The sequence below is a fragment of the Lactuca virosa genome, chromosome 9, assembly GCF_052849685.1.
Source record: "Lactuca virosa cultivar CGN04683 chromosome 9, Lactuca_virosa_CGN04683_v6, whole genome shotgun sequence".
NCBI lineage: Eukaryota > Viridiplantae > Streptophyta > Magnoliopsida > Asterales > Asteraceae > Lactuca > Lactuca virosa.
In genome coordinates, this window is record NC_136434.1 from 93,134,789 (window position 1) to 93,162,339 (window position 27,551).

Genomic DNA, 27,551 nt, shown 5'->3' on the forward strand with positions numbered 1-27,551 from the left:
TCGTTTAGATTACTAAAGCTAAAAAGTAGTTTATCGAAAACTCACTTTTTACGTCATACGGTGTCGTGTCGGTTCTGTCACGGATCTTCGATTGGTCATAACTTCTTCGTTATAACTTGGATTTCGATGAGGTTTTCGCCTAAATGTTTCTAAAAAAATTATCTACAACTTTCAATAATAAAATTTTACTTATTTAAAATTTTATATTTTCGTTAAATTTCAATATTTGACTTTTGATTGGAATCTCATAAGACTTCCAATATTTTCCGAGTGATTCTAAACATAGTTTTACTTCATTTCTAGTAAAAACTATATGTTAGAACTCAACGCTCAAATTCATATAATATTTCATTATATTTTTCACTTTTAAAATTACATAACACGATAACTGAACGTGTATGTTACAAATACCTCCTCCTTTTGAGGATTTCGTCCTCGAAATCATAACGATTTTTAGATATGCGGAGATTTCATTCTTATCTCATTCTTATTTTCCTAAGTATAATTTCATCCGGTGTCCGTTTTCGTCTGTCTTTTTATCGTTGTAATACTATTGACGAGAACTTCGATTCTCTTTTAGGTTGCTTCGGCTAAAAATCACTCGATCTTTATTTCGAGTTTGTAGCTGTCTAGTGCTATTCTGAAACTTAGAAAAATCATAACTTCCTCATACGAAGTCAGATTTGGACGTTCTTTTTATGAAAATTCTCGGTTTAACGGATACTACGACTTTCGTTTAGATTACTAAAGCTAAAAAGTAGTTTATCGAAAACTCACCTTTTACGTCATACGGTGTCGTGTCGGTTCTGTCACGGATCTTCGATTGGTCATAACTTCTTCGTTATAACTTGGATTTCGATGAGGTTTTCGCCTAAATGTTTCTAAAGAAATTATCTACAACTTTCAATAATAAAATTTACTTATTTAAAATTTTATATTTTCGTTAAATTTCAATATTTGACTTTTGATTGGAATCTCATAAGACTTCCAATATTTTCCGAGTGATTCTAAACATAGTTTTACTTCATTTCTAGTAAAAACTATATGTTAGAACTCAACGCTCAAATTCATATAATATTTCATTATATTTTTCACTTTTAAAATTACATAACACGATAACTGAACGTGTATGTTACAAATACCTCCGCCTTTTGAGGATTTCGTCCTCGAAATCATAACGATTTTTAGATATGCGGAGATTTCATTCTTATCTCATTCTTATTTTCCTAAGTATAATTTCATCCGGTGTCCGTTTTCGTCTGTCTTTTTATCGTTGTAATACTATTGACGAGAACTTCGATTCTCTTTTAGGTTGCGTCGGCTAAAAATCACTCGATCTTTATTTCGAGTTTTTAGCTGTCTAGTGCTATTCTGAAACTTAGAAAAATCATAACTTCCTCATACGAAGTCAGATTTGGACGTTCTTTTTATGAAAATTCTCGGTTTAACGAATACTACGACTTTCGTTTAGATTACTAAAGCTAAAAAGTAGTTTATCAAAAACTCACTTTTTACGTCATACGGTGTCGTGTCGGTTCTGTCACGGATCTTCGATTGGTCATAACTTCTTCGTTATAACTTGGATTTTGATGAGGTTTTCGCCTAAATGTTTCTAAAGAAATTATCTACAACTTTCAATAATAAAATTTACTTATTTAAAATTTTATATTTTCGTTAAATTTCAATATTTGACTTTTGATTGGAATCTCATAAGACTTCCAATATTTTCCGAATGATTCTAAACATAGTTTTACTTCATTTCTAGTAAAAACTATATGTTAGAACTCAACGCTCAAATTCATATAATATTTCATTATATTTTTCACTTTTAAAATTACATAACACGATAACTGAACGTGTATGTTACAAATACCTCCTCCTTTTGAGGATTTCGTCCCCGAAATCATAACGATTTAAACAAATGCGGAGATTTCATTCTTATCTCATTCTTATTTTCCTAAGTATAATTTGGCCCTCGATGGTGTTTCCACTTGACACGCACCAATTCTACTTCTTTATTATGTAATTCAATCGTTCTTTCGTTTACGATCTCCTCAGGCTCTTCTACATATCTTAATAACGAAACTATTTCATCATATATGCTTAAACATTTACGCAGATAACTTACATGAAGCACATCATGAATATCTGCCAACTCTTCCGGAAATTCAAGCGGTATGCTTGTTTATCAATTCTCTGGATGATTTTGAAAGGTCCAACAAATCTAGGATTCAATCTTCCTTTTTCCTAAATCACATAATGTCTTTCCGTGGAAATACCTACAATATTATGAATTTACTCACCTGGAGCTCTATGGGTCATCTTCTCTTTACTGCATAGGACTTTTTCCGATCCTGGGCCGCTTTCATTTTGTCAATGGTGTCTTGAATCATTTTAGGACCACCAATGACTTTCTGTCCTATAACATGTCAACATAATGGAGTATGACATTTACGCCTATATAGTGCTTCATATACCTTCAGTATATTTTCTACTGTTTGGATTATTCTCTCCGTTTGACCATCTGTTTGGGGATAATAAGATGTGTTGAGAGTGACACGAGATCTCAATTCACATTGCATACTTGTCCAAAAATAAGAAGTATAGCTACTATCACGATCGGAAATAATCTTTAGCGGCACACCATGTCTCGCAACAGTTTCATCCAAGTATACTTGTGCGTATTTCTCCATTGGATCTATCCGGTGTGGTCTAGGCAAATTTTCAGGGAAAGCGTCAGGATATTCGGGAATATCATTTACAGTTTTCTTCTCCTCTTTTGAGGTATCAACTGTATAGGCTAGATAAGTAGAATACCCCCTTCGATATAAGTTTACGGGTTTCTAGGAAATAGATTATTTTTAAGATTTTAAGTCTTTGTTTACCGTAGACATAAATAGGATTTTTCCCTTCGATAGGGTTGCGTACCATCTTTTCGTAACACAAGAGTTCTTTGTGGTTCTTTGACAACCAATTCATGCCGAGATGTGACAACCGTCAATTTCTGGTTAAGTCAAAGTAAAAAAAAAGTCAACAAGTCAAACCGGTCAACCCAACTAACCCTTGTATATTAGGGTTTACATTAGGTTTTCTATTGTACAACGCACCATCATAATGCAAAGTATCACTTAGAGTTTTCACGTTTTCAGAAAATCTAAACCCAAATCAAGGTAAGTGATGGAACTACTCGATAAAACACTGAAACATACCCTTCGGGGGTGTATAACACTCATACCAAGTGATAACGGGGTTTACAAACCTTGCATTTCGAAGTTAAACACTCGCAAAGGTCGCAAACAAAGCCTCTCTCAATCTCTCTCACTCTATCTCTCTCTATCTCAAATCTCTCTCAAATCTCTCCCAAATCTCTCTCATAACCTCCCTTAACTTTTTTTAATCATTTGGGACATCTCGACCCTTAACGGAGACAAAAACCACTCGAAACGGGAAGATAAACAGAAAAACAGCCCTAAAGGACCGAAACCTCTTAGGAACCGAAGCCTCCTAGACCCGAAACCTCTTAGAACCGAACTCCCCTTATAGGACCGAACTCCTCTTATAGGACCGAACTCACCTTCGAGTTCGCCTCCTTGTACCTTCGGTTTGGATTCCTGAAGCGCCTCTCGGTCCATTTCGCTTCTTCCGCCTTCGGTCTATTTCGCTTCCAAGCCACCTTCGGTCCTACCCTCACTTGATTACCTTACACCTCTTCACTCAAATCATGGGTTCCTTACACAAATATCATCATATTTGTTGCTAGATCTTCGAATCTTCAAGCATCTCCCAAGTGTTCTCGACTTGAAAACCTCTCTTCTTCCACCTTCATCTCAGGGAATAACTCAAGGTGAGTTGATACCCCCACATTTTCATCTTTTCTTCAAGTTTTAGGGGGAGAATACAAGTTAAAATACCAAAAACTTAACTAATCTCAAACATCAGCTTTCAACAGGAAGGTTTAGTTCCATTCACGGACTATTTTGACCATCTTAAACTTAATATCTTTCAAAAATGTTTAATATGAAAATATTTCAGGTTCATACCTTTATAATGACTACTTGCACATCTCCATACGATTTTTCTAGAATTTATGGTGATTTTTACAAAACTGCCTATCATTTCAGAAACGAATTCGGACCAGTCTGTGAATATGAACATTTTCACACAAGTTAGGGACTTCTAAAAAAATCATAATAAAAATTATGAATAAACTAGACACGTTTTCTAAACTCTTTGAGTTTACAGATTCAGTTTTCGACTTCGTATGATTTTTCTATGATGTTTTCAAAACAGTGCAGAAAGGTTAAAAACTAGTTACATAGCTTACTGTATTAACAACACTTTGTAGTATGTTGAGCAAAGTTCATAACAATAAGTTTCTAAATGTTGGATGTATTTCTTGTTAGTTTATCATCATAAAAAGAAATTAGTCATTCATGATAAGGTTTTCCATTCATTTCGAACACATATAATAAACTACAATAAGTATAGTTCATGGATTTTACGATAAAAACATACTACATGAAAAAGGTTTTACTCTCCAAACAAATGGGTTTTTCATATACTACATGATAAACTATAATAGTAATAGTTTATAGATTTCATATCACTAATTTATTTCATAAAGGGTGATTTCACTTCCACCACGGAAGAGGTTTTATATTCAAACTATATGTAAACTAGTTAACGTAAGTTGTGAGACAATTCTTCCATCGTACTATTAGAGTACGGGTTTAAATTCCTGTAAGTTATAACCAGAGTCTCTTGTAGGGAGAGCGTAATAATTGTGTATAGATCTATATTGGGATTGGCACCCCACACCTCGCTGCTAGCTACAGCAGGACCTGCAGGTCTACGGGTGACAAAAGTCATAGGATCTTGACGTCTGAAAAACGTTGTTGCAGGTTAATTCTCGTTATAGTATGGTGATAACGACTCACATAGGGAGTTAACAATCTTTCAAGTTTACGGGGAAAATTCTACTTTAAAAATGGGTTTTATCTATTTAAAACTATAAACATTATAAGTACAAAACACACACATATTCTCGGTCTTGGGATTTAAGGCTACATAACTTTTTATAAGGAAAATAAGGGATTTTTCTTGAAATATACATTATAAAGCACCGGGTTTACACAAAACGGCTTTCATGACATCAAAACTACGTTTCATCTAGAATTGTTACACTTCAGTTATAATTGATAAGTGTACATGTTAGAGTTATATAAGAATTTAGTCACAATCGACTTAGAATTGGTGGGCCCGCCTTACTTCCTGTTCCTTGTTTGGTTGTGGGCCTAGGCCAGACCCATTATATTCGACGGTTTATTTAACTTAAATTTTATATAACTTATATACATTGGGTGATTATAGAAGGAATCTACGGGTCTTTCTAGGGTACATTATTGCATAACATAGGAGCATTCATTTCACACTTAATAAAGAAAATATGAATTTTCTGGAATCATACTCTATCGCTTTTACAAGGAAAACGGCTTCTTTCTCAAATAAAACTCTTATGAACGCACCAACTTAATTTTTGACACTCTTTCAAAACTACTTGTATTCTCAGGAAATCAGTGAAACAGGAAATCAACAGCTTTTGAGGATGGGACGTTAAATCATCAAACATTTCATTTTGTCATCATAGTTTAATTGATTTGAAACATGTAAACACATACTATGGTGTAACTTTTTCAATTATATTTATGATGGTTGTATTTACTTTGAGCACTATTATACTCATTGTTGTGATACTATACATGAAGTCCTCCACCCCCGGACGTTTCCACCATCCTTGGTTTGGGGATGTGACACGAGAATAATTTCAAAGTTGGGCAAAGAGATAGGAATCAGGTTAGCAAGAAAACTATAACCTTCAATTTGTATGACACAATCTCTATAGACTTTATCAGCAAGTAATGATATACTTCCCACGGTATCTCCTCTGTGGTAATCTAAAATGTACGACTTTTAGCTTTTGGTTTGCCAAACGATTGTCAAACTCTTCAAACTTCTTAATTGATGACGGTGCTCAAATATGCACTTGCTCTTCATTTCTCTATTGGGACTTCGGTTCTAATCTCCGAGTTAAAACCTCAATTATCATTGCAGAATTCTTCTCCTTCTTGGTTTATAGACTCAACCCAGATAAGGTCTTAACTTTTGCTACAACAACAACTCGAATGGTCATATTTTAATGACCTTTGATTTTATAACGCAAAAGACACATAACGAACCATACTCTTGTATTAGAATCAGATCGAACAGATCGAGCTGATGGAATAAAGAAAACAAAGACAGTTTGATCAGCACGTGGATGCTTTGGAACAGAAAGAGTGGCACCACGTATTTCTAAGTCATGATCACACTTTTGTGCATACTCAACAACTTTGTCGAATGATAGAATATTTCGATTAATTATGAATTCACGGATTTCATACCGTAATCTTTCCATAAATAACTAAATTTTCATCGTCTTCATAACAGGTAATATCTCTGACTAATGGTTGCTCAATCCTTTAATGAAGATCATTATATTTCTATCGACTACCTTGACCATCTCCTTCTTCAATCTTCTGACTGAAATTTCGTCACTACACAAGACATGGTTCTCTGAACCAATCAACTCACTTCGCAGATTTATATTAATCGGACTCGATTCTTTATGACCAATAAGGTCTGAACGAAAATCATCTTCTTAGTCATCACCAAAACGAAGGTAATGACATACTCAAACAAAAATGGAATCAATTTTCTAGCTTCTTGGTCACCTTGTGATTTTCCCTGATCCAAGTGTGAGTCCTGTGCTTCCAGTAGTATAGGCCTCTACTACTATTCACACCTACTCATACTCATCCCAAGTACTGTCTTGTAGTTCCCAAGTCACCATTCAAAAGTTTTCACAAAGAAAAACTTTTCACATCTGAGTGTGTTCATACAAGTATATACAACAATTTCTCCCAAACTCAACTAGGGATTTCACGTTTCTATCAAACATATTTTGGGTTTCTTTAATTCATCATCTAGAATTATTTTTATGCATAAGCTCGATCTATCATATCCTAATATTTTTCTTAGGTCGATGAGAATTTCATTTCCAAATTCTTCATATAAATTCTTTCTCGGGTAGTGTCTACTTTACAAGATACATTATACCAGAATTTACTCTGATGTGAATACGAACGATCTCCCACTTGCATCATTTTCTAACTCATGCAAGTCACCATGCACATTTATTCATTTCATTATCCTTCAATGACATCGTCATTCCTGTATATGATTAAGTCTTCTTCTTAGGAGTCTATCCAAGGAAGTCTGGATTATAGCTGCATCTCAGCATGTTCTACTAGCTTCAACTTGATTCTCTGTCATTCCTAACTACAACATCTCTTCTCATACAATAATATGAGTGTATATTCTTTTTCAAATAAGTATTCTACCTTACTCTAACAAGTCACTCAATCTTTTCACAACCAAATAACTTATTTCACTATTCTATTCATGTATGTTAATGTTGACTTAACACACAATGGAACTTTCATAAGGATGTGATAAAAGTCAATTGTCACTTAGTATTATTAAATACTAAGTCTGAACATCATGTATTGGGTTACTACTTGAACTACATACTACATCAAAATGTTTAGGCAAAGTCTTGGCCTATTGAGTCTGAAAACTTCATTAGCCTTTCCTTTGATCTTCATTTAATTCTTCTAAATCTTGCACAAAATCAATTGCGTTACTGCCGAAGTATTGAGCACCATCTTCGGTTCTTCCTACTCTATAAGCAATTATTGCTTCAATCTGGACAGCGGTGGAACAACTTCATCGGTTATGCCAAAACATTAATCTCGTCCGAATGTAATTCGAATACACAAGATTCTTCCAACGGTGTTATTATTTCATCAATTATACTTTGAATGTACAATACCACTCTATAGGTATTAATACACTATTTACGATATCACTTGATAAATATTATTTTACGATATCCCTCGATCGTTTATCTATAAAATTATCGATGTTGACTATCATAAGTCTTTTTATCACTTCGAAAGGTTTCATATTAGTTCTAATACAGAAATTTTAGAATCTGGAATATATAAAATTTTCTCTTCCAGACCAAGGTCGGCAACAGAGCTTAAACTTTCTCAAGTAATAGCAATATAAGCAAGCAACCTAAGGCATGCTATATCCATTTATCATTTAGCACATATTAGAATATAAGGCATATCTCCTCTAATATTCTAGTGCTTGTCTCCATTTAGGTATTCAACCTAAAATATATTAGGCACACATCGTACCATCATCCCTTAGCAATCCATGTTTAAGTCTAGAAATTCTCAAAATTCCTAGTTCACTTAAACTAATTCTCTAAAATTTTTGAAGTAATTTAATATTTTAAAATACTAGGGTTTATCACTACCCAATACCCCACATAAATCTTTCCTCTGGTTTGTATCCATATACTTACAAATGACTCCGTTCATATATTGAACGTTAGACAGTTTAAGTATAAATACCAATCCGTGATATTTAGTTCGCTTAAACTAGTGCTCTGATACCATGATTGAAAAATCCCCTTTCTAACTTTCGTATTTCTGAAAGACCCAAACTTTCATACTTCACAATATTGTTACTCCAAAACATGCTACATGCATATTTATAAATAATATTTTACATTGATAGTGGGATTACAAAAGACTGTATACAAACCGACTATTTAGACTATTACAAAGTGTTATATATTACATAACTACCCAGGATATTATAGTTTTATACATACGTAAACCCAAGTACAAAAGTAATAATATAAATTATTCTAAATCTTCCAACAGTATCTGACTATATTGGATTCTCATTTCCTGTAATTGTTAAACACTGAGAGGGGTAAGCGGTGATGCTTAGTGAGTTCAATAATAGATAAAATATAACGCTATGCCATATACATGTCAATATGACAGAAGAAAATAGGGACAAAGAACAACAAAGACAGATGAGTATCATATGACATACTTTCCATATCAACGAATAATCCGATTCAAAGATTTACAATCAATGAGACATAACAATTTCAATACTTGATATACATCAATAAGACTTTTGCCCATATGGCATAGAAAAATAACCAATTTCTGAATAAACATTTTGCTAGAATACACAGGCTTTCATCCCTATCTTAGCATTCTGCCAATGCCAAAGTGATGCTTATGTCATACACTTCATGGTCAAAGGCTACATACCTGTACCCAAGTGATGCTTATGTCATACACTTCGTGGTTTAAGGTATAACTCATTATCATAATAACACGGGAAAGCACATTGAACTATAACACATAACATACAATTGTTCCTATATATTGAACTCACCGTGAAATAATCGATTGATAAAAATGATAATTTGGGCAGCACTTCGCCTCTAAATATGACTTTCTTTGAGATGAAAACGGGGAATTCTAGTTGAAAACCGGCCTTACGCGGGAAGAATTTCGCCTTGAAAACATGATTTTCTCGGGAACTTCGGAGCATCGGGATTTACTTCGGGTGTCGGGAATGATATCGGGACTTCGGGGGGGGGGGGGGGTGTTAGGGTAAGTTGAAAGAGAGTAAAAGGTGTAAAAGTATGAAAGAGATTGAAAATTGTAACATAAATCCGGAGAGTCTCGCACCCTTTTATAGGGGGCTGCTGATCCCTCGTACGATGGGCGTACCGAACTCGTACGCAGGGCGTACTCCGAGTACGCTGAGTGTAGTGCGATACGTGGCGTTTGCTCGGTTCCCGGTCTCGGAGGTGTCAATCATGTGCGATACGTGGCATTACGCGAAGGAAGGGTCCACGTGGCTGGCTCCGGGTCGCATACGTGAGAAGTACGCTAGGCGTACGAAGTGAAGTACGCTGGGCGTACGAGCTTCAGACGATTTTCGAAGTTTGTGCCCAGAATTTCAAAAATCCATATCTTTCGCATACGAGCTCCGTTTTTGACGTTCTTTATATCCACGCGTAGGTGAAATTATGCTCTACAACTTTTGTTTAGACTCCGTCGGCTAATTTCAACTTTATTTTTAATATTATATTTTTAACGGGCCGGGACAGGAAAAGTCCGTTAAAATTTCATAACTTCTTCATCCGATGTCCGTTTTCGTCTGTCTTTTTATCGTTGTACTACTATTGACGAGACCTTCGATTCTCTTTTAGGTTGCGTCGGCTAAAAATCACTTGATCTTTATTTCGAGTTTTTAGCTGTCTACTTCTATTCTGAAACTTAGAAAAAATCATAACTTCCTCATACGAAGTCAGATTTGGACGTTCTTTTTATGAAAATTCTCGGTTTAACGAATACCACGACTTTCATTTAGATTACTAAAGCTAAAAAGTAGTTTATCGAAAACTCACTTTTTACGTCATACGGTGTCATGCCGGTTCTGTCACGGATCTTCGATTGGTCATAACTTCTTCGTTATAACTCGGATTTCGATGAGGTTTTCGCCTAAATGTTTCTAAAGAAATTATCTGCAACTTTCAATAATAAAATTTTACTTAATTCAAATTTTATATTTTCGTTAAATTTCAATATTTGACTTTTGATTGGATTCACATAAGACTTCCAATATTTTCCGAGTGATTCTAAGCATAGTTTTACTTCATTTCTAGGAAAAACTATCTGTTAGAAGTCAACGCTCAAATTCATATAATATTTCATTATATTTTTCACTTTTCAAATTATATAACACGATAACTAAACGTGTATGTTACAGAACTCATTTCAAATTTTGTTTCCATTAATTTTTGAAATTCAGCAGTTAAGCTGGGATTAATTGATCCGAAAATAATGTCATCAACATAAATTTGAACTATCATTAAATGGTTACCTTCCTTCTTCCAAAAGAAAGTGGGATCAACAAAACCCTTTTTGAATTTAGACTGTTTAAGAAAACGATTCAGAGTTTCGTACCCTGCCCTTGGAGCTTGTTTAAGACCATAAACTGCTTTGTCCAGAATATAACAATGATTTGGAAATTTTTCGTTCACAAAACCTGGAGGTTGTTCAACATAGACTGTTTCCTCAAGCTCTCCATTCAGAAGTGCACACTTCACATCCATTTGATATACATCAAAGTTTTTGTGAGTAGCATAAACGAGAAATATGCAAACTGATTCAAGTCTATCCACTAGTGCGAATGTTTCTTCATAATCGATTCCTTCTTCTTGACAATAGCCTTTAACAACCAAACGTGCCTTATTGCGAATAACGTTCCCTTATTTTTCAATCTTATTTCGGAATACCCATTTCATACCCACTATAGATGCATCTTCCGGAGTAGGAATAAATCGCCATACTTTGTTACGATCAAACTCATTCAGTTCTTCCTGCATAGCTTGAAACCAATATGCATGATCAAGAGCAACTTTAACAATTTTAGGCTCAATTTTCGAAATAAAAGAGTTAAACATGCAAAATTCCAATTTAGAAAATAATGCAGTTTGTTTTGCTTTTTTTTAGAACGAGTAAGAACTCCCGAGGAAGAATCTCCGATAACTTGAGATCGTGGATGATCTTTGGTCCATTTTTCCATTGGAGGATAGTTCCGATCATAGGCTGGATCAATTTCAGCAAACACTTCTTCAAATTCGGATTGTGTATCCGAGTCATTATTTTCATTATCCCCCCCCTGGAAATTTGCATGTGGCGCATCATTCGGAATTGAATTCTCCCACTGGAGAGAAATATCGTTATTGAAGTCTTAGAATTTGCTTTTTCAGGTTCATCAAACAAATTTAGAAAATCCTCATATAAATTCATAAGAGGAATAGTCTTAGAATTTGTTGATGGAAGGATTTCCTCAGATTGACAATTTTCCTTTTGATATTTCTTCATGTAGTTGTCATCAAACGTAACGTAGTAGGTTTCTTCAATATTTCTTGACTTCTTGTTCAGAACTCGATATGCCTTTGATGTCAGTGAATACCCAGAAAAATTCCTTCATCAGCTTTCACGTCGAATTTGTTCCTATTTTCTTTGGAATTAAATAAGAAGCACCTGGAACCAAACACATGAAAGAATTTACTTTAGGTTTCCGATTGTTCCGAATTTCATATGGAGTAATCAAAAATCATTTGTTGATGTAGGAGCGGTTATGAGTAAAACAAGCGGTGGTAATAGCATCAGCCCATAAATACATAGGAAGATTCGCAAATGACAACATTGTCTTTGCAACTTCACAAAGAGAGCGATTTTGTCCTTCAACTACATTGTTCTGCTGTGGAGTGTAAGGCGAAGAGAAATTGTGAGAAATACCTTTTCCGGTCAGGAATTCTTCAAACACATGCTTTTTGAATTCTGATCCATTATCACTGCGAATTTTCCAAACTAGCTTTCGTAATTGTAGCTCAACTTGCTTGATGAAGTCTATCAGCTTCTGTGTTGCATCAGATTTCTGTCTAAGAAAGAATACCCATGTGAATATAGAAAAATCATCAGTAATAACCAAAATATATTTGTTACCACCAATACTCTCGATTGCTGAAGGACCAGAGAGATCAATGTGCAATAGTTCCAATGGCTCAATGATTTTAGTATTTATGATGGACGAATGACTCTTCGTACTTTGTTTTCCGAGCTCACAGGCAGCACATAAGTGTTCCTTTTCGAATTTCAAAAGAGGCATTCCGCGTACAAGGTCACCAACTACGAACTTGTTAATATCCTTGAAGTTCAGATGAGATAGCCTTCTGTGCCATAACAAACTATCATCCGGAGAGGCTTTCGTAAGTAAGCAGATAGAAGTTTTTCCTTGGATCAGATTTAGATTCATATGATACATCTCTCCTTTCCTTCTAGACTTCATAAGAACAAATTTAGATTTCTTTTCTATGATTTATGATCCTTCTTCATCAAAATACACTTTCAGTCCAGTACCTACAACCAATTGAGAAACACTAATTAGATTGTGTTGCGAGCCTTAGACATAAGCTACCTTCTGAATCGTGAATTCTCCATTTGTGATCATGCCATATCCTTTTATTTCTCTAGTTGTGTTGTTTCCATACTTCACTTTTCTGCCATCTTTTAAAGTCCGAAACTCTCTCAATTCGTCTTTCCTTCCTGTCATGTGAATAGAACAGCCACTATCGATATACCATTCTCAATCATATTGTTCGTCATGCATAACCTACAAAATTTAGAGATTTTCAGGAACCCAAAGCATCTTGGGTCCTTGTGAGAATTTCTTTTACACAGGAAAGATCTTATTTTTGTTAACCCAAAAAGATTTTCTTTTCAAAGTATGTTTAATCCCTTTTTCCATTTTAAAAACTTCAACTTTGTTATCACAAAGATTAATTTCAACAAAATTAGTTTTTCGTTGAATATATTCTTTGAACTTTGGAGCCATTCTTTTTGAAAACTCTTTTTCTTCCTTTTTCAACTTTGCTTCGTATTCCTTGAGAGTAATTTCTGGTTCTGAAGCAACTTTGTTTTCAACCGTAAAATCTTTTGCTTTAGCAATTGGTTTTGAAATGTTTGATTTTGATGAACAAATTTGATTGGAATAACAACTTAACTTTTGTTTCGGAATTTGAGATGAATCTTTATTTTGATCAGAAAATCTTGACGTACTGACAAAATTTTGATTGGAATTCATTTTCTTCCAAAAACGCTTTCTTTCACTCAAATTCTTCCTGTATCTAGCATTCAGTTGTATTTTCTTTGCGATTAACTCCTCGACAGATTTATAAATTTTAGCTTTTGGTTTTTCCTTTCTGATTGGAGTTTCATTCTGTTCTGAAGAAGTTTCACTGGAAACATCTTTTATGCCACTTGGTCCGATCATTTCGTAACAAAGGTCCACACGATTCAATGGTTCTGAAACGTATTTCCCTTTTGTTTTCCAAGAGGTCATTTCGGAAAGACCTTTTGTTTCATCTGTGTTGTCTATGGGCTTTGACCAGAAGAATTCATCGCACCCTTTCGTATTATCATCGGCTAAAAAGGACGTTAATTCAGAAGTATCATTTTTGTTCAGTCCTTTCTTAACAAAAACTTGATTCGGAACAGTTTGAACTTTAGGAAAAACGGTTGCTTCTTCTTTCAAAACTTTTGAACCTTTACTTTCAAAAATTCGAACAAATTTGATTGAGTTTTCAGAAATTAAATTTTTTCTTTGGTTCATTAAAATTTTGCACAAAAGCACACACAATCAATTTCGTCCTCTACAGATATTTCACGCATTTTATTTCATCAAATTCAGACATATTCTCATAATCAAGAGCATTATCTGAACTCAATTTCTTGCATAATAAGTCATATTTTTGTATAACACTTAATTTTATTTCTTGTTTATCTTTATTAGTCAAAATTTCTTTCAACATGTTTTTATGTTCTTTGGACTGAATATATTCTTTAATTTTCTCAGTCCTACCATGTAAGAATCTAAAACATCATCAGAAGAAACAACTAATTAACATTTATAACATTCAACATCAATTTCATATTCCTTTAATTCAAGAAAAGGTAAAATCATTTGATGCAAACCTTTACCAATTTCACAGTCCAAATGAAGCTGAGTAATATAAAAATATAAACGTTTAGCAATCAAACAAAAAATGTTTCTCTGTTTCAAAAGTGGTCTATTGTCTCTCTTAAGGAAAATAATATCATCGAGTGATCTAGTAAGCTCAACTTCCAATGCTTCTATTTTTATTCTTCTCTGTTCATCTTAAAAGTTACCCTGTTAAGTTTATCATTCTATTTAGAATTACTTATGCGAGTTCTTTTTAAGCTATCACTAAAATCAGATATCATATAACGTAAATCATCCAATTCAGAATCATAACGTGATGAAGGAATATTAAGAGATTTAAGAATTACATATACCTTTTCGACCACCTTCTCGCACTCCTTCACCTGCTCTGTAACGGTCTTTGTAGAAAAACAACTCTCTGATGCTTTTCCACCATCAGTTGCATATCCCATTGGTTCGGAATTGCCACTCTGAACCATCAAACACTTGCCTGCATAGCCTTCCTTCTCGGACTTCACCACAAAACACCTGTCATGGGTAGGTTTCCTTACCTCATCGTCCTCAGAGTCTGTAGACCACACTTTGACTCTACCGTCATCACTTTCTTGTTGCACTATCAACACAAGTTTCGCATTTGATGCACTTTCCTTTCGTAGTTCCTCTATTTTCTGAACGTAATAAGCTTCATATTTTCCTTTTCCTTCTTCTCATTCTGCTTACGTAGTATGCATTCCTTTGCGAAGTGATTCTTGCCATGACAATAATTGCAGTCATAACCAGAGTCACCCAGTAACTTCTTTTCTTTCTTTTCCTCATCATTCTGAGAGGTCTGAAAACCCTCCTCTCTTGGCATTTCGGAACTTGAGTTTCCCTGTTTGTATTTGTTTCTGAAACGAGAGAAATTCTTCTTAAAGAATTTCTTTGGGTTGGACACCATTAGAGCCTTATCTTCTTTTGAGAGTTCTTCATTCGAAATGTCAGATTCGGAATCATCAACTGTTGACTTCTTACCTTTAGCAACCAATGCCAAAGATCCAACACTAGAGACAATTTTAGCTTCCTTAGTAACCTCATCTTCGTGAGACTTCAGAATACCCAAGAGTTTTTCCAATGAATAGATTTTGAATTGTTCGTGTGCTTGAACAGTGGAAACTATAGCCTTCCATTCGGATCTGAGACCATTCATGAACGTGACCTTTTGTTCTGTAACTCATCGCTCAAGATTGTATTTAAGCATTTTGCTTATCAGGTAATTGAAATGATTGGCTGTCTTTTCTAAGTTCTCATCTGGTTTTTTTATGAAAGAACCAAATTCCGATAGAAGTGTCGTCAACACAGAATGTTGCAAGTCATCATCACCCGAATACAATTCCTTTAATCTATTCCAAATACCTTTTGCAGTATCACATGCACTAAAAAGACGAAATGTGTCAAGAGCAAGAGCACATCTAATAATTCTCATTGCTTTTAGATTGCACATCAGCTTGATCTTCTCATCAGTTTCAGGATTGTCTACAATGATTATATCATAATCCTTTTGGGTTTTGACTTCTTTCTTCGTTACTGAATACTTGTAAGTTTCTTCTGTCATTGCATGCCAAATTGTTGAGCCATGTTCTTCGATTCCCATTACGTAATCTTCAAAGTGAAGCGCCCAAACCTCATAGTCTTCTGGAAAAAGGATAGGAATCCTTGTAGTTGAACCGATGCTACTTGGGAGATTGAATGAAAGAGAGTGAAGATCCTCGTTAGCCATAATAACAATAAATCAGGAAAACAAAATATAGAATCAGATATGTAAACTAGAATCAAGTTCATGGGTAAACTAGAGATCTAGATCTGGAATCTACAATTGATTGAAACGATTGAGACAACAAGAACATATCTATAAATATCGTAAAACCCTAATGCAAAACCCTTTACTCGATAGCAGAATAGCGAATCGATTACACTATCTCCTGCTCTGATACCAATTGTGAGAACAATAAAGATCGATAAATTCAATATTTATGAGACGTAATAAAGATAAGAAACAATAATGATCAAAAGTGTGCTGAATGATTGTATTAAACACAACTCTAGAAGAGTTCTTGAAAACGGAACTCTTTTGTGAGAGCTTCAAAAAATGTAACCATAATGAGTTACATGCACGCTATTTATAGAGACCATTTAGATACAAAAACCGAACATGGACATGCCCATTTCGGAATAAACAAACCCTAACAACATACATTTGACATAACACATTATTAGACCTAACAGGTACGCTCCTTGGATGCTTCGCTTGCATTAAAGTAATTCGACTCATATTATTAAGTCTACCACCATCTCCTACATGAAACCACTCATGTTAGTGCACTATAATTTAAAAATGAATGTCCATATAGGCTATGACTCAGAGTCATCTCTAAAATTCATGTCACTATAACTCTTCTCAAATATGTTCTCTACTGTCTACAAGCAACCATTATTTGGTATTTTTCAATACCTCAAAATGTTCTTGACAGTTGTCTAGCGATTCAGTCGAGTCAATTTATGATACAATCGGATGATGCTCAAAATAATTGAGGCTACAGAATAAGCACAAGTCATAGCATTCAAGATCGATCCTATATCCGAAGCATATAAGATTCTCACGTTGGATTAAGATGTCTAAGCCAATAACTAAATTGATATATTCTTTTAATTAAAAGCAAAGTCCTTTTTTGGTTGCCCTCATAACTAGAACTAAGTTAGAATGACATTTTGAGAGAGAGGATATATATATATATATTAGTTTATTATATGATTAATAAATTATAATAAGTGATTTGTTAATATATTATGATTAATATATTAATTGGAAATAGATAATTGATTTGTTAGTTTATTATGTGATTAATAAATTAATATGAGATTAATTGTTAAATAATTGATTTGTTAATTTATATGATTAATTAGTTAATGTGAAATCAATAGGAATTGGTTAATTATTGATCAGAATTAATCTGAAAGTAATTCTGGATTAATTGGAATTAATTAAAGGTCCAATGGTTGAATTGTAATTGTCCATAATTGAGCAATGAAGGAAGATTTTAGAACCCATAAAGGTGGTGAACGAAATTGAGAAGTATTCTAAGGTTTCTGGAATATTCCTAATGCTGATAAGGATGCCATATTTGAATAGATAAAATAGTGTTATTTTATTATTCAAATCTAGGGTTTTCCTTTTGTCATCCACACTATAAATAGGACCCCGAAGACTTGGAATTTTGGAGCATACTCTTCCCAAAGGGTTAATCTAGCCGAAAATCTCCCTTCTCTCTCCTCTTGTCTTCTAGTTCTAGGGTTTGAGTTTGATCCATTAGAGACATTATCCTTTTGGTGTTAGGCTTTCCATGACCAACAACTACAAGGGATTGAAGTTATTTGTTTACTCCAACAAATCAAAGGTATGTAATCCTAATCCCATCCCATGATTTCGAATTCATTAGGTTTTATGCTAGTTTTGTTGTTCATAGTATGTTGCTTTCAAGGTGTTATGACATAGACCCTTTATAGGATGCATGTACCCTATTAATTGTTAATTGTTTTCTGCATTGTACATGATTTTGCATTCTATAAAACCCATCAATGGTATCAGAGCTTAGGCTTGTCAAACATTAACTGCACATGAGTTGAATTGAACCAAAACATATATTCGCAAAAGACTGTTCTCATGACGTGACAGTGCTTCTGTCATGACGTGAGAATCGATTTTATAGATTTTTGGTTATTATCTTCCTAATCTGACTTATGGTATTATTATTGGTAATTATGTGGTATTAATTTAACTTGATTCCGAATTTTGAATGCCTTGTGTGATAATTAACAAAACCCACAATATTAGGAGATATCCTTAATTTGGTAATTTTTAATTAGATAAATTAAATTGAATTATCTCTTATGAATTTAATTATAAGAATAATTATAAATTCATTTTAGGTTTAAATTAATTAATTATATGATAATATAGATAATTAATGTTTCAACCTTGTATTTTGAAAAGATTTAAAATACACCTTATACTATATATGATTAAATATTTAATATATTATATGTATATGACAAGTCAGTCAAATCAATAATAGGCCTCATTTAAAAATCCATAATCTAAGGGGGTATAAGGATAACGGCCTATAAAATGACCATTGAATGGGTGTCCACTCTCACCCACCACTCCCTTATTTGGTGGATGGTAATTAGCCGAACGGATTTAATAGGACATAACCTCTTAAAAGTATAATACTATTAAAGTACTAGAACCTACTTTATAGATCATACTCTAGTTACTTTTAAAAAACTATATATAATCCGCATTATCTGAACACCGAATTCGATCAGTCCTAAAGCCTACGTGAGAATCATGGAAATCAATAATATTTTGGGCATGGTATGTTTTGAACATTTCACATCTCAATTAATAGGTTCCCATCGTGGGAGCATGTTACATTGATGATATAATATACAAACGTATATGTGTTAATATAAAGGCTTTAAAGCTTGTAGGAAATTGTCGGTTTTACCTAAAGTCGTTTTTTGTCTCCATTAACACATTAGATTTTTGTAGATTTTATGTTAATCCATGAAAACACACATCATTCTTTATATGTGGTTAGTGAAGCGTATGTGGCTAACCGGCATACTAAATTTGGGACTATAAAGTTGAGGTGATGGACAAATCGAAAATTATCATTATTGATGGAGCGTGTACCGACACATCAATTCGAGATGATAAATGACCTTGAGGTTGTCAAGCAAGTTTGCATTGTTATTCACATCTTAATTGTGATCCTCGGCATCAGTCACAATTTGTAAGAGCATAATCCTAGCTTAAACATGTCATGGATAAGATTCAATGAATCTCAAAAGATCTAGTAAAATTCCTAATATTTAAATTGGTAAAAGCCTTACCTACCTAAAATAGATTCATGATTTGATTACGACATCCCTCTTCGAAGTTCGAATCGAAAATATGGGTCGTAGCCTTAATTTAATTTATAGGTTAATAATTAAGGATTAAAATCAACTAACTTGAATTCACTCTTCTCCCACTTTATATGTCTTATGAAGATAGAAATGATCTTCCTCGTTCTTCTGGAAATGTTTTTCCTCGTTCTTCTGGAGATGGTCTTCCACATTCGAGCCAAGGTGAAAACATTTTCCCTTATTTGGTTAATGGTGGAACTGGACATCATCTATCTCTTCAATTCTTCCACCTCCTCCTCTTGTGACTCTCCCAATGTCACGTTTTCCTTGAGTTGAAAGATACGAGACTACTTCTGCCTTATTGGCATGTAAACATTAATATGGAAACTCTGTATGTGTGCATGTTCTGAAAATGAAATCGTACATTGACAAATTGGGTAGAATTGGTTTCATTTTTTCGAAGGAGCAAGCCATTGACTTGGTTCTTCTTTTCTCTTCTAAAGTCATATAGTCAGTTTATAGAGAACTTTTATGTGATGAATCCTGACGTGACCCTAATTGATTTGACCAGGATGTTGATAGTTACTGAAGCGCAAATGCTTAAGAACACATTTGAAGCAGGGTTGCTTAAAAGGTCTAATTCCAAGAGTTCCACGGGCATTGAAAATGGTAAGATTGGTGATCCAGAAAGTATTTCTCTCCCAAATTGAAAGGGGTCATCCAAGATTAAACCGTTTGATCGTATTGTAAAGAGAAAGTTCAATTATGAGATCATTCCATGTGCTAAAACCTGAGAGTCCATTTGTTTCTACTGCCAATTGAAGGGACATTGGTTGCGAAGCTGCCCAAAATACTTGGAGGATCTTAAAGACTGGGAAGTCAATTTGTATGACTCTACTTTAGGTACATCTATTATCTAACTCCATAACTTCCTATTCTTAGAATCTTAATACACGATGTGATTATCACATTTTGATGGCACAGGATCTAAAAGAAGAAAGGAAGCTTGAGTAAGGTGAGCAAAATCTGATCGTGAGAAATGGACTTTCTTCATATAGTTCGATGATCAGAATTTGGAGTTAATAATAAGGAGTCAGGATAGTTTTAATAGATTGCTATTATTCTTCGGAGATGTCTAGAAATATAGTTTTTCATTTTTATGATTTGTAAGGACTTGTTCCAATTTTCCTTTTAAAAATAAAATGAGGTTTTGGTTTATGCAGTTGTATTATCTTATATTTCCTTGCAATGGAATTAATGAAAACCGTTAGTTATGTTTCTAATAATAGCAATATTAATAGTGGATATTGATCCTTCAGGAACGTGCTTGTGGTACTATCATAAGTGACCAAGTGAAGGATTGATGGATCTAACACATGTTGATATGGACCCTTCATATTCACCACAAGGGACGAAAACTCTATTCGTCATGATTTACTGATGATTCAGTAAATATGATTATGTTTATAAGATTAAGCATAATTATGATACTTTTGAAAAGGTTCAAAGAGTACCGGAATGAATAGAAGAATCTATTAGGCAGAAAGATAAAAGATTATCTAATATGAAAAGAAAGGAGAGTACTTTAGTATCATGCCTTATGATCATCTTGGTAATTGTGGAATTGTATCACAATTTATCCTTAAAGAACATCTTAGTGCAATTGTATGACTAAGAAAAGGAATTGAACATTGTTGGAAATGGTTTGATCGTAGATGAGTCATACGTTGTTCAAATCCAGTTTTTCATCCATGCTCCGGTAACTGCAAATCGTATCTTGAAACTCATTATAAACTAAGAAGGATGAAGACACCTGGTAGAGCACGTTTAGAATTGGAGTTTTGATATTTTTCGTTAATTGAGAAACAAAAGATAAACTGAGATTAATTCTATGAAGTGTTTTCTTGTCGGGAATCCACACGAACTTTTGAATATTTGTTTTAGCTTAATAAGGAATGTTCCTTGAGAGAAATCTCATAGGTCAAGAAGTCAGTGGGATTCATATTGATCTTGAGAACATACAAGAGTCAACCGACAATGATCTTTTTTGTTATCACTAGCACGCGACCTGAGGTTTATAACCTGTTGTGTTTAATTGACATACCCTAATTTCTGTGCACTTCCAGTTGAGTTGGCAATGTGTGTGAGTTCTATGATCTTCAATTAGCTACAAAAGGCAAAGCACGCTAGTCAGTAAAAGTATATTGGTCAATATGAGTGAGATACTAACAAAATGGAGGCACTGGTAGGCCCTTGAGCTACCAGAAGGAAATAAATTCATAAAGTTCTATCCATGAAGGAAACTAAATCTGAATTTGGTTTATCCTAAACCTTGTCTTATGATTGTAGGTTGGAAACGATAGATTCAGAAGGATGGTAACGTATGCACCATAAAATCTATGTGGCAAAGGTTTCGCTCTAATTCCTAAAAATGATTATGAGGAAATACTTTTGCTAATTGATTTTGAATATCTGATCTATATGGATGTTGGTTGTGTAAATTGCATTCTCAAATTCATAATATGATTACGACATCCCTCTTTGTATTTAAAATTATGAGGAATAGCAAGGAATTGTTTGAACTTTCGAGGGATAAATCTATCTGTCTTGAAAGGGTTTAAACACACACACAAACACTATCCAACTAAGGTGTATAAGCTTAAGAAGTCTATTTGAGACATATCAAAGCATCGCGTAACAGAGATCTGCACTTCCTTAAGAAAGTCAAAGGATATTGATTTCTATAAGTCCAGTTAATTTCTGGGTACATGCGAAAGCTAGTGGGAGCATAATTGTTATGTTGGTATTGCATGTTGATAATATTGTTCGTAGGGAACTATGTCTCTTTTTTTGCAAGTTGCAAAGTTCGGAAAATGTTTCGCTACAGTGGAAGGGAGATGACACTCATACTTCATTTCGAGTCTAAAGGTTTATATCGTATGGTTTAATAGAACTTAGTCAAATACATATATGAATATCATGTTGAAATGTTTTCTACATATAAGATTCAATATATAGAAATATTATAGCAAGAGATTGAACATATATCAAATCCTTGTGTTGGACATAATGAGTCGAGTCCCAAATGTTTCGGATATAGGATCGATCACATATGTTATAATGTTTGCTTATTCTAATTTTTCAAATGCCTTTATCATTGTTTGAAAAGGATTAGAATTTCATATGACTAAATTTGTTAAACTATTGTCAAGAACATTCTACGATTTACCAAGGAATGGTTGCTTGCGGACAGTTGAGAGTATGATATTGTTAGGACGGACCATAATGACATGTTCTAGATTGATATGATTCTTGGTCAGAATTGATTGTCATATGGAAATATGGAAATGTTTCCATTATGGAAGATGCTTATAGAATCTACATGTGAGTTGGAACCTTTAATACAAGAGAGGTATTCAAGAAGTGTATCTTGAATTTGAGACTTCGTTACCATGGAATTGTTCTGAATAATAAGTTCGAGTGAACATTCTATAATATCGTAAGGTCAGTCTCTATGACTTTAGAACCTCGACATCACAGGAGACAATGCATGTAAAGATGAAATTCCACTACATCTTAGATAATAATAAAAATTTGGAATTGTGAAATGCGCATCATTGGAACAATGTCGAGTGGATCTGTTCACAAAGGAAGGATCATAGAGAGGCATAGTATGCATGTTCATAACATAGGCATGACTGATGTTATCTAATCCAACTGGTTAGTTGATTACTCGAAACATTATACTATAAATAAATTCGTAATTGCTATGGTGATTAAATAATAGGAATTATTTATATTCAGTAAGTTTGAAACCATAGTTAATTAATTTGTTATTGTGTTTCACTTTGCATGTTTACTTCCTTGAGTAATTTTAATATTATTCATAATTCCACGGTTGCTCATACTTTTGGCAGTAAGCAGTGATTTAAGATTGTCATGAGTTGATTGTAGATTATTGATTGAGGTTAAGACATTGCAATTGGAATTGCTAGAATATTCATGAGTACTTTGAAAATAGAGATTTTAAGTATTATATGAACCCGCCCTTAGAGATTACTTCATAGATTTTATCACGAGTAATTCTAAGACGATAATATCTACTATTCTTAAGCGGATATATATAGTTCATAGTTTATGAATAAGGTGTGCATTAGTTTACCCAAACACATCTCGTAACTGAGTGTTATAAAGAGTAGCTCCATGCATGATTTGGTTTGAAAAATATATGCATATATAGTCAAAGTAATTCGTTCATTTTTCCTTTACTTAAAAAGCGATATCTTTGGGCCCCTCAATGATTTGTTGCCGACATCTGAAGTGCTTGGCCGAGCCCAGACTAAATTGATGCGATCAATTAGTACTCTGAATTCAGTCGTCATAAATCGGTAAAATTGAGAAACAGAATCTTGGACTATGAGATTGATTCTAATCTATGTCTTATGTCCATACGATATCTTGTAGAATGAATGAATAATTGATCACTTATCTTAGGTCCAACGTTTGATTTGAATCATATTTCGGTAGTGGCTTTGGAAATCACACTTTGTTGTTTAGTTCAAGGGTTATACTTGCAATTATAGTTATAGACTTATCCAAGTGGGAGACTGTTGGATTAAAATGTCTAAGCCAATAACTAAATTGGTATATTCTTGTAGTTAGAATCAAAGTCTTTTTTAGGTTGCCCTCATAACTAGAACTAAGTTAGAATGACATTTAGAGAGAGAGAGGATATATATTTATTAGTTTATTATATAATTAATAAATTGTGATACATGATTTTTTAATATATTGTGATTAATATATTACTTGGAAATAGATAATTGATTTCTTAATTTATTATGTGATTAATAAATTGATATGAGATCAATTATTAAATAATTGTTTTGTTAATTTATATGATTAATAAATTAATGTAAAATCAATAGGGATTGGTTGATTATTAATCATAATTAATCTGAAATAATTCTGGATTAATTGGAATCAATTAAAGGTCCAATGGTTGAATTGTAATTATTCATAATTGAGCAAGGAAGGAAGATTATAGAACCCATATAGGTGTTGAACATAATTGGGAAGGATTCTAGGGTTTCTGGAATATTCCTAATGTTGATAAGGATACCATATTTAAATAGATAAAATAGTATTAATTTATTATTCAAATCTAGTGTTTTCCTTGTGTCATCCACACTATAAATAGGACCCCAAGACTTGGAATTTTGGTGCATACTCTTCCCAAGGGGTTACTCTAGCCGAAAATCTCCTCTTTCATCTCTCCTCTTGTCTTTTAGTCCTAGGGTTTGGGTGTGAGCCATTAGAGGCATCATCCTTTTGGTGCTAACCTTTCCAAGACCAACAACTACAAGGGATTGAAGGGATTTGTTTCCGACAACAAATCAAAGGTATGTATACTCCCATGATTTTGATGTTATTAGGGTTTATGCTAGTTTTGTTGTTCATATTATGTTACCTTCAAGGTGTTATGACATAGATCCTTTATAGGATGCACGTACCCTATTAATTGTTAATTGTTTTCCATATTGTACATGATTTTGTATTCTATAAAGCCCATCATATCATCCTATCATTTTCATGACTAGTACAAAGGACTCTTGAGATTCACTCAACTCTTTCCTATGAAGCATACAAACCATCCCTTTGGAATTTTCAATGTTGAAACATTTACAACATTTTGTGCTTTAACTGAATCCTATTAAACATTTTGTTTTATATTTCTAAATCTTAATACCAATTATCAATGTTGCTTTCCCATGTCCATCATAGCGAAACAATTCTAGAGTTTTTGCACTTTGCAACTCAGAGACATTGTTTCATATGAGTACTATTGTCATCAACATGCAATACCAGGAAGACAACGACACTCCCACTAGCTTTGACATGTACTCAGAACCCATGTAGACTACTAGAACACATCACTTTTTGACTTTCTCATGGAAGCACATAATCCGTTTACGCGATGCTTGTCTAAATCTATGAAAAAACTTCTCAAGCTTACACACTTTTGGTTGGATATTTTGTATGTTTAAATCCTTTCAAAATATGTCATACACCCTTCGAAAGTTTCATGTTAAGGAAATTTGTTTAAACATCCACTTTACTGTATCTTATAATCAAAGAAGGCAACAACAGTAACAAATAACCAAATAGACCCTTTCTTAGCTATTGGTGAGAATGTTTCCTTATAATAAATTCCTTGAGTTTAAGTGAAACCCATTTCTACCATTCTAACTTTGAATGTGTGTACATTCATATCCATGTTAGTCTTCATATTGATGATCTAATTGCAACCTACTTTCATAAGGATGGCCTTTGGATAAACCAATCTCATACTTGGTTATCCTTCATGGACTGAATTTCTCTATCCGTAGGCTCTTCTAATGGCAGCCATAGGGCCTTCCATTTCTTCCTAGTAGCAATTAGGCTTATCCAAATTGATCAATGTTTTATCACTAATCAATGTATTTCCTTCCATGATGAAACTCATAAAATATAGGAGGTGCTATAACTCTACCAGATATGCGAAGAGGTAAGGAAATGCCATTTGACTCAACTAGTATTTCAAACTCAGGTTGAGAGTTGGTGCCAACTATAGGTTCATTTTCAATCATATCTCGAATTTCTTCAAGGTTAATATGACTCCTAAAGACTTCTTGATGTGTATATGTTCTTTCACTCAAAGAACATTACTTTTGAGCTATAAGCACCATATTCTCGTGGGTCGTTAAAACAAATATCAAAAGTCTTTAGTGAATACCTAACAATGTAATACTTCTTAGATATCGATTCAAATTGGTCATTGGTTTCTTGTCTAACGAAACACATCACACCACCAGGTCTAAAAGTGAGGGAACCTTTCAACTCCACATTTCAAGAGGTGTCTTCAAAATCTTCTTATTCGGTTACAAGGTTCAAGAATGTTCAAATATTTCAAGTGTATATTCCCCAAAAATTTAATTGGTAGCGAAGTACGATTCATCCTAGATCGAACCATATAGATTTTGATTCTCCTTTTAGAAACACCATTACCTTATTAAGTCCTTGGAGAAGCCAATTATGGAAACCATTCCATAATTTCTAAGATGATCGTAGAACCCAATACTAAGGCATTCTCCTTTCCTTTTAGATTAGAGATTTTTTTATCTTCATGCCTACTTAATTCCCTATTGTGTTCTACTAATCTTTGAACCCTTTCAAGTTATCAAAATTATTCTTAATCATATAAAAACAATCACATCTACTGAGGTTATTAGAAAATACATCATAGTAGTATATGTTGTCCCTTGTGGTGGATTTGATGGGTCTTGAAAGTCCCAAAAATTTCATTTTAATTCATTAATAAAAACCATAAGTATCATCGATCATATAAAAGTCATAAATCGTGTATCTCGAAAATATCATAACATCTGTCAATGTATCAAAATCATATGACAAAACATCATAGTGAATCCTCCCAGGCTAAAAACGGTGGTGTGTGGCATGCAATTGTCCCGAGCTCTTCCCCTTACTAGCGGAAGTACCTGAAACAAAATTGAAAATTGTAAGCACGAAGCTTAGTGAGTCTCCCCAAACTACCACATACCATACACATAATCACATAATCGCATATAACATACATTGGGCCCCACCCTGCTACATCGAGCACTGTCCGACATCGGCTTGTCCGGCATCGGGCCCCGCCCGGCATCAGACCGCATCTGGCATCGGGCCCCGCCCGACATCGAGAAAAGCTCGGCATACATATGAGCATAACCACTAATACACATAACAAAAGCATAAACACTTAACTATAGACATATAAACATTCCTCGGGCCCCACCCGACATCGGACCGAAATCTGGAACATACAAATACATACACATGCAAGAATCACAAAGACATCAAGCATACTAACATTCTTCAGGTACCGTCCCAACATTGGATCAAAATCCGGAAAAACATATAAACCTACATCGGGCCCCGCCCGGCATCAGACCTTAGTCCGGAACATGCTAACATACATAAACGGGCCGGCCTTGGTGCCTTCGACCCGTTCCTACTGGAGGAAAACTCGCCTCGTAAGCTAG